At 39.3% G+C, this 7,678-nt stretch overlaps 1 pseudogene; it reads left to right on the top strand.

Moving 5' to 3' along the window:
* The first annotated feature begins 490 nt into the window (after positions 1-490).
* Positions 491-7,678, top strand: part of LOC111158532 — a 30,613-nt pseudogene continuing 23,425 nt past the window's right edge.

Raw genomic sequence — 7,678 nt, 5'->3', positions numbered from 1 at the left:
TAAAGCAGGAGACAGGGCTGGGGTGCTGAAGGGGATGTGGTGGTTGTGCTTGCTATTCACATGGGGCCAGATGGGTCTTTACTAGGAAGGTGATGCTTGAGTCAGATTCTAAAGAAGGTGAGTGATATCACATCAAGAGCCTTCTAAATGGAAGGGGAAGCATATGCAAAGGCCCTGGGGCAGGAGAATACCAGGTATGTCCAGAAGCAACAAGAAGGCCCTGTGGCCACAGGAGACAGCTTAGGGCATGATCTCAGGGAGGTGACAGTAGGGTGACAGAAAGCCATTACAGGGCCATGACCCCATGGGACCTCTTTCACTGGGCCATCCTGGCTACAGTGTTGAGAACAGATGACACAGTGTTAAGAATGGGCAAGAAAGGTCAATGATGAAGCTTTTCCAGGAACTCAGGCAAGAAATGGGCTCCTGTGTGGACTTGACAAGTGCCCTTAGAAGGAGGGGTTAGTACTATTCTGGGTACCTATTGAAGATGGAGCTCACAGGATTTGCCAGTGGGTTTGCTATTGGAATTGGGAGGAAGGAGGAATTGAGGTAAAGCTGAGCTCTTGTGAGTTGTCCTGAGTGAGGCAAAGGAGGTTTCTGGGTGTAGGAGGTAGTCCGTGTTCCACCTGCTGAGGAAGATGTCTTTCACAGTGGATCTGCTGATGTTTGTGTCCAGGAGAATTTTTAACTTGTACCCCCTCAGCAACTTTCAAGTACAAGTCTCCCCCATTTTTCTCAAAGTTCATGGTAAGATGAAATTTTTGGGAAGATCTACATTACTACTTAGCTCCAGTAGTAGGAAGAAAGCTGAAGAGGATTTCCCTGTTATGAAAAAAGTCAAGAAGCTGGCATCGCGTTCAGCATCTGTTTTGTGGGGAACCACTACAGAGGTGGTGTGCACCCCAACCAGCTCCTTCCTGGGCACTGCTATCCACATCCAGCCACCAGCACTTTGAATTCCATCTGTGAGCATCTGCTGTGCTTTATCTCCATATATTTTGGGCATCTGTTAGTATGTTTTGTCCTGAGGCCTAAGAAGAGCCAAAGAGAAGGAACTTTTGGTGTCTGAGCATGCTCACTCATTTTTCTGTAGAAATGAATGGTACTTCCTTTTTCAGTTTACACCATTTTTGCTGTGAAAGGTTTCCTAGGAACACTGTACTTTCAAATAGCAGGGGAGCCTGTACCCCATCCTGCAGGGTTAGCTTTAGTCTCTATACTGCACAATACACAGTACATTCCATGACTTGCAGATTTTATCACTCAAACATGGCACCTTTGACCACCTTCACCCCTTTCTCCCATTCCCTGAATCTGGCAACCACCAATCTGTTCTCAGTATGTATGCATTCAGTACTTTTTGGATTCCATGTGGAATGTCCATGAGAGCCTCTGGTGTTTGTCTTTCTGTGTCTGAGTTACTTAGCATAATGCTCCCAAGGTCGATGTTTCCATGTCTGGTTATTGTGAATAATGCTGCAGTGAACATGGGAGTGCATCTCTCTTTTTGAGGGAGTGTTTTGTGTTTTCCAAAGAAATACTTAGTAGAGCAATTACCGGGTCACGTGGCAGTTGTATTACCTTTTCCCCAGAACCTCCATAGCCTTTGTCGCAGTGGCTACACCTATTTCCATTCCCATCAAAAGTGTACAGGGTCCCCCTGTGTACACACCCTTGACCACATCTGGTGTCTGTCTCTGGGACGATTGACATTCCAACAGTTGTGAGGTGATAGCTGATTGTGGTTTTGATTTGTGTTTCCCTGACGACAGTTAGTGATGTTGAACAACTTTTTCTGTATCTGTTGGCCACCTGTATACCATCTTCGGAAAGGATCTACTCACATTTTCTCCCCAGTTTTTATTCAGTTTTTGCTTGGATTCGAAGGAGTGTTTTGTGTATTTTGGATATTAGCCTCTTCTCACACATAGGATTTGCAGATATTTTTTCTCATTGGGTAAGTTGCCTTTTAAGGGTTTGATGGTTTCTTTTGTCATGGAGAAATTTCAGTTTGATGTCATCCCACTTGTTTATTTTTGCTTTTGTTACCTTTTCTTTTGGTGTCTGATGTAAAAGACTCTTCACCCAAACCAATATAGAGAAACTTACTACCTGTGTTTTCTTCCTGGAGGTTTATGGATTCAGTTCTTATGTTCAAATCTTTCATCCATTCATAATTTTTATGTGTGGTGTAAGAAGGTGATCTAATCACGTTCTTCTGCATTTAGTGTCCAGTTTTCCCAGTACCATTCACTGAAGAGACAGTCCTTTCCCCATTGTATATTTTCTGCTGCTGTGTCATAAATTAAGACCATGCATGTGTAGATTAGTTTCTGAGATTTCTTTCTTCCTTCCTTCTTTTCTTTTTCCTTTGTCTCTCTCCCTCTTCTTTCCCTTTCATTTCCTTTCTTTTCCTTTCCTTTCTCCCTTTCTTCCTCCCTCCTTCCTCTCTCCCTCTTTTTCTTCCTTCCTTCCTCCCTTTCTCTTTCTTTCTTTCTTTCTTTCTTTCTTTCTTTCTTTTCTTTCTTTCTTTCTTTCCTGTCTTACAGTTTATTTGTTGGGAAAATATTTTTCCTGTCAGAATATATGCAGTGCCAACTTCACTGTTGAGATCTTCGTACTCTTTATTAGGACTTTCCTCTGACATCTGTGTTTTTGTAAATGAGTAGCTGGCTCTATAACTTTCAACAGGTTGAACATTTGGGCAGAACTACTTAAGTAGTGTTATATTCTTCCATCAGATACCAGATTGTGGTTCTTATGTGATGTTCTCAGTTGTCATGATGGATATCTATATTTCCTTTTCCATGGTAGGTTTATTAAAGTGCATATAATTTCTCTTAAAATGTGGATTCTAAATCATCCTTATTTTATAATATATATTTATATAAAACAGCATGTTTAAAGAAATACATTTATTGGAAGCAACAGTTGGAACAGGACATAAGTATTATTAATTCCCATTCAGAGTTAATAATTCTATCAGAACTAAGTTTAAATATACCTTTAATATACTAATGAATAAACTTTGCCAAAAGTACTATGATTATCAGTTTCCGAACAATCTATTTTCTTTCATTGACCTGTGTGTTAGTCCCATACTGTTTTGATAACAATAGCTTTGTAATCCTTGAAATTGGAGTATGGTGAATCCAGGTCGCTTAATTGCTTATTTGCTTGCTGTCTGTCTGTCTTTCTTTCTTTCATCAATGAGATTATTTATTTATTTACTTTAACTTTGTTTATATTTATAATCTAAGTGTTTTTCTTTCACTTCCTTATTATTATGATCATACAATATGTTATTTGTTTCAGGGGTTTGAAAATTTTTTTTTCATTTTTTCATTTCATTATTTGTTCATGGATATATATAATATATATATATATAATATATATATATATATATTATATATATATATAATCTGTATATAACCTTTCATCTGTTCATGGATGTTTGGGCTCTTTGCATGCTTTGGCTGTTGTGGGCATTGCTGCTATAGACATTGGGGTGCAGGTACCCTTCAGATCACTACATTTGTATCTTTAGGGTAAATACCCAGTAGTACAGTTGCTGGGTTGTAGGATAGCTCTATTTTCAACTTCTTGAGGAACCACCACACTGTTCTCCAGGGTGCATTCATCAGCTTGCATTCTCACTAACAGTATGAAAGGGTTTCCCTTTCTCCACATCTTCACCAACAGGTGTCATTTCTGACTTTTTCATTTTAGCCACTCTGACTGGTGTAAGGTGGTATCTCATTATGGATTTGATTTATATTTCTCTAATGTTGAGGGATGTTGAGCACTTTTTTATGTGTTTCCTGGCCATTTGGATGTCTTCTTTGGAGAAATGTCTGTACATGTCTTTGGCCTATTTCTTGGTGGGATTATTTGTTCTGTAGGTGTTGAGTTTGATAAGTTCTTTCTAGATTTTGGATATAGCTCTTTATCTGATATGTCATTTGAAAATACCTTCTCTCGTTCTTTTGTTGTCTTTTGGTTTTATTGACTGTTTCCTTTGCTGTGCAAAAGCTTTCTATCTTGATGAAATCCCAACAGTTCATTTTTGCTTTTGTATCCTTTGCCTTTGGAGAGGTGTCTAGCAAGAAGTTGCTGTGGCTGAGGTCAAAGAAGTTGCTGCCTCTGTTCTCCTCAAGGATTTGGATGAATTCCTGTCTCACATTGAGGTCTTTCATCCCTTTGGAGCCTAATTTTTGTGTATGCTATAAGGAAATGGTCCAGTTTCATTCTTCTGTATGTGGCCGTCCCATGTTCCCAGCAGCATTTATTGAAGACACTTTGTTTTGCCATTGGATAGTCTTTCCTGCTTTGGGAAGATTAGTTGACCCTAGAGTTGAGGGTCCATTTCTGGTTTCTCTATTCTGTTCCATTGATCTGTGGGTCTGTTTTTGTGCCAGTACCATACTGTTTTGATGATTACAGCTTTGTAATAGAACTTGAAGTCTGCAATTGGGTTGCCACCAGCTTTGGTTTTCTTTTTCAACATCCCTTTGGCTATTCGGGGTCTTTTCTGTTTCCATACAAATTTTGGGATTATTTATTCTAGTTCTGTGAAAAATGTGGATGGTATTTTTATAGGGATTGCATGGACTCTGTGGCTTGTTCTAGGGAGCATAGACATTTTCACAATATTTGTTCTTCTAATCCATGAGCCTGAAATGTTTTTCCACTTCATTGTGTCTTCCTCCATTTCTTTCATGACTACTGCATAGCTTTCTGAGTACAGATCCTTTGTCTCTTTGGTTAGATGGATTCCAAAGTATCTTATGGTTTTGGGTGCAATCCTATGTGGGATGGACTCCTTAATTTCTCTTTCTTTTGTCACATTGTTGCTGTAGACAAATGCAAGTGATTTCTGTGCATTGATTTTATATCCTGCCACTTAACAGAATTCCTGGATGAATTCTAGCAATTTTGGGGTGGAATCTTTTGGGTTTTCTACAGAAAGTATAACATTGTCTACAAAGAGTGATAGTTTGACTTCTTTGCCAATTTGGATGTCTTTTCTTTCTTTTCGTTGTCTGATTGCTGAGGCTTGGAATTCTAGTACTATGTTGAATAATAGTGATAAGAATGGGCATCCCTGTGGTGTTCCTGACCTGAAGGGAAAGCTCTCAGTTTTTCCCCATTGGTAATGATATTCGCTGTGGATTTCTCATAGGTGGCCTTTATGATGTGCACGTGTGTACCTTCTATTCCTTCACAATGAAGAGTTTTGATCAAGAAATGATGCTGTAATTTGTCAAATGCCTTTTCTGCATCTATTGAGAAGATCCTATGGTTCTCGTTCTTTCTTCTATTAAGGTAGTGTATTCCATTGATTGATTTGCTGTTGTTGAACCACCCTTGTAGCACAGGAGTAAATTTGATTTGGTCATGGTGAATCATCCTCTTAATGTACTGTTGAATCCTATTGGCTAGTATGTTGGTAAGAACTCTTGCATCCATATTCATCAGGGATAGTGGTCCATAATTCTCCTTTTGGGTGGGGTCTTTGTCTGGTTTTGGGATCAAGGTAATGCTCACCTCATCAAAAGGGTTAGGAAATTTTCCTTCCAGTTCTATTTTTTAAAAAAGTTTCAGAAGAGGTTTTAAATATTCTTTAAATGTTTGATAGAATTACCCTGGGAGGCCAACTGGTGCATGGCTCTTGTTTCTTAGGGGATTTTAATTTTTTATTTTTTTTTCAGTGTTCCAAGATTCATTGTTAATGCACCACACCCAGTGCTCCATGCAATATGTGCCCTCCTTACTACCCACCACTAGGCTCACCCATACTCCTACCCCCCCTTCTAAAACCCTCAGTTTGTTTCTCAGAGTCCACAGTCTCTCATGCTTCGTCTTCCCCTCTGATTTCCCCCAATTCACTTTTCCTTTCTTTCTCCTAATGTCCTCTGTGTTATTCCTTATGCTCCACAAATAAGTGAAACCATATGATAATTGACTCTCTCTGCTTTACTTATTTCACTCAGCATAATCTCCTCCAGTCCATCCATGTTGATACAAAAGTTAGTAACCTCTTTGACATTGGCCACAGCAACTTCTTTCAAGACATGTCTCCAAAGGCAAAGGAAACAAAAGCAAAAATGAACTTTTGGGACTTCATCAAGATAAAAAGCTTCTGCACAGCAAAGGAAATAGTCAACACAACAAAGAGGCAACCCACAGAATGGGAGAAGATATTTGCAAATGACTCTGCAAACCAAGGTCTGATATCCAAGATCTATAAAGAACTCCTCAAACTCAATACCCAAAACACAGATAATCACATCAAAAAATGGGCAGAAGACATGAACAGACACTTCTCCAAAGAAGACATACACAGGGCTAACAGACATATGAAAAAATGTTCATCATCATTAGCCATCAGGGAAATTCAAATCTAAACCACATTGAGATACCACCTTATACCAGTTAGAATGGCCAAAATTAACAGGACAGGAAAGAAGAAGTGTTAGAGAGGATGTGGAGAAAGGGGAACCCTCTTACACTGTTGGTGGGAAAGCAAGTTGCTGCAGTCACTTTGGAAAATAGTGGAGATTCCTTAAAAAATTAAAAATACAACATGGATGGGACTGGAAGAGATTATGCTGAGTGAAATAAGTCAAGCAGAGAGAGTCAAATATCATATGGTTTCACTTATTCGTGGAGCATAACAAATAGCATGGAGGACAAGGGGAGATGGAGAGGAGAAGGGAGTTGAGGGAAATTGGAAGGGGAGGTGAACCATGAGAGACTATGGACTCTGAAAAACAATCTGAGGGTTTTGAAGGGGTGGGGGGTGGGAGGTTGGGGGAACCAGGTGGTGGGTATTAGAGAGGGCACAGATTGCATGGAGCACTGGGTGTGGTGCAAAAACAATGAATACTGTTATGCTGAAAAGAAATTAAAAAAAAAATTAAAAATAGAGTTATCCCATGACCCTGAAATTGCACTACTTGGTATTTACCCCAAAGATACAGATGTAGTGAAAAGAAGGGCCACATGTATCCCAATGTTCATAGCAGCAATGGCCACAATCACCAAACTGTGGAAAGAGTCATGATGCCCTTCAACACACGAATGGATAAAGATGTGGTCCATATATACAATGGAATATTATGCTTCCTCGGGGATTTTTGATGACTGCTTCAATTTCCTTGCCGATTATGGGGCTCTTCAGATTTCCTTTTCTTCCTGGTTTATTTTTGGTCATTTCTGTATTTCTGGGAATGCATCCATTTCTTAGAGACAGCCTGATTTGTTGACATAGAGTTGCCATCCTATGTTCTTATAATTGTTTGTATTTCTTTGGTGTTGGATGTGATCTCTCCTTCTTGATTCATGATTTTATTGATTTGGGTCCTTTCTCTTTTCTTTTGGAGAAGTCTGGCCAGGGGTGTATCAATCATATTAATTCTTTCAAAGAACCAGCTCCTAGTTTCATTGATCTGTTCTACTGTTCTTTTGGTTTCTACTTTATTGATTTTTGCTCTCATCTTTATTTTTTCTCTTCTCCTTCTGGGTTTAGGCTTTTTATGCTGCTCTTTCTCCAGCTCCTTTAGGTGTAGGGTTAGGTTGTGTATTTGAGACCTTTCTTGGTTCTTGAGAAAGGGTTATAGTGCTATATACTTCCTTCTTGGGACAGCCTTTGCTGCATCCCAAAGATATTGAA

The sequence above is a fragment of the Enhydra lutris genome, unplaced genomic scaffold, assembly GCF_002288905.1.
Source record: "Enhydra lutris kenyoni isolate GAN:26980312 unplaced genomic scaffold, ASM228890v2 scaffoldscaffold60, whole genome shotgun sequence".
Taxonomy (NCBI): Eukaryota; Metazoa; Chordata; class Mammalia; order Carnivora; family Mustelidae; genus Enhydra; species Enhydra lutris.
The sequence above is the reverse complement of the archived record's forward strand: the minus strand, read 5'-3'. Positions and strand labels throughout refer to the sequence as shown.